The sequence below is a fragment of the Morone saxatilis genome, unplaced genomic scaffold (assembly GCF_004916995.1).
Source record: "Morone saxatilis isolate NCDOM2014 unplaced genomic scaffold, NCSU_SB_2.0 Contig4, whole genome shotgun sequence".
Classification (NCBI taxonomy): Eukaryota; Metazoa; Chordata; class Actinopteri; family Moronidae; genus Morone; species Morone saxatilis.
The window spans coordinates 8,374,760-8,376,246 of record NW_023339984.1 but is presented as its reverse complement, the minus strand read 5'-3'; the positions used below and the strand labels follow the sequence as shown (position 1 = coordinate 8,376,246).

At 36.1% G+C, this 1,487-nt stretch overlaps 1 long non-coding RNA gene across 1 annotated transcript; it reads right to left on the bottom strand.

The window, feature by feature from the left end:
- Positions 1-741: 741 nt before the first annotated feature.
- On the bottom strand, positions 742-1,459 carry LOC118337896. The gene is made up of 3 exons (XR_004797197.1): positions 1,356-1,459; positions 1,104-1,205; positions 742-962 (listed from the first exon to the last, which is right to left on the bottom strand). It is a non-coding gene; the product is annotated as an uncharacterized LOC118337896 (long non-coding RNA).
- Positions 1,460-1,487: the final 28 nt, after the last annotated feature.

Sequence of the window (1,487 nt, the reverse complement as noted above, 5' to 3'; positions counted from 1 at the left end):
TTCTCTTCTTTTTAAGTCAGGTAAGTCTCTCATTGTTCCCAGACTTGAATTGCCATGACTAAGGTTATGCGAGTACTTGGCGCAAGCGAGTATCTAGATCAGATAATGTGATATAATAAGTATGAGTATCAAACAAGTCAAAATCTGTACCTGTAACCATAGCTTTATAAAAAAAAAAAAACTTGTTTTGTAAAAAGTTATCTTACTCTTGTGATCAAACACATTGCCTTTAAGCTCAATTCTGTAATCAATTTTCAAATAAATATAGAAACTTCTGATCAAACCATATCAATTTCAGGCTTCTGGTCAGTAGTGAACTTCCAGTGTCGGATACAAGTATAAATAATTTAGACGGTTGAACAGATACAGATAATAGGGCACTTACTCATGCACTGCTATAATATCATAAACCTATAATAAATGTTCAAATATTGTGTCATAAGATAATACATTTTTCATTATGTGCACACAAACATGAGCATATTTTGCATAAAGCAGACATGCATAAACATAAACCTGCAATCAGCTGGGTGTCTCCTGCAACAGCAAATAAAAAACATTTATTCTTTTTGCATTGTTAACAGTGTTTCAGTAACTTTATTTCTATGTTTGGCAAAGCGCTTTTTGACTTACCATGTCAAAAATAATACTAAAAAAATAAACAAATAATTCTAAAGTCACACACAGCGGCTTTAATTAATGGATACATTTCGTTGTTTATGATTCTCAGCAATTAAGCAATGAAAATGAGCTATATTATCTGCAGCTTGGCCATAACCAACATTTCAGTTGTTGTCTTGTTTGGTTGTTGAGTTACAGAGACATCGTCTTTTCACAGATCCAGATGTTTTTGAGATTCACACCGTTGATCGTTCCAGCTGTTTTTATCATCATAGAACTTTATTTCTCCGCAGTCTTCATCTCTGCCTTTATGACTGTTTGGCTCATTGGGGCCCCAGTAGCTGAAACCCCAAAAAACAAATATAAAGCTCTTATAAATAACACATCTCGGGGAGAATCAGTAGAGCAAACAGGAAGTTAAATTTACCCATTAGTTTAAAATCAAAAATGTTCAGAGCGTGATTAAAATAATGCTGCGAAACCTTGTGGTCAGCGGAGTCCCATCCACCCATTTCCACTTCCCCTCCTGTCTCTCTGTCAGTCAGTCCGATCCACACGAGCCTCTGGAAACGTCTCGTGAACTCCTTGTTGACAGGAGAGAAACAAAACGGTCATCAACATGACAGAAAACTCTAAACTGTAATACTCACCTTGGTTACCTCACATTAAATTTAATATTTCACTCACACACAGATTATACACTATATAAAACACACAGACACACACGCACACACCTGTTCTTCTTTGCTGTTGATATCATCAGGTCTGCACCTCTCTGCAGACCTCATTCTGCTGTCTTGCCAGGATTTCTTTTGTGAAGAAATGTAATAGAAACTGTGCGTTGAAATACGTCATCCTTGGTGGAA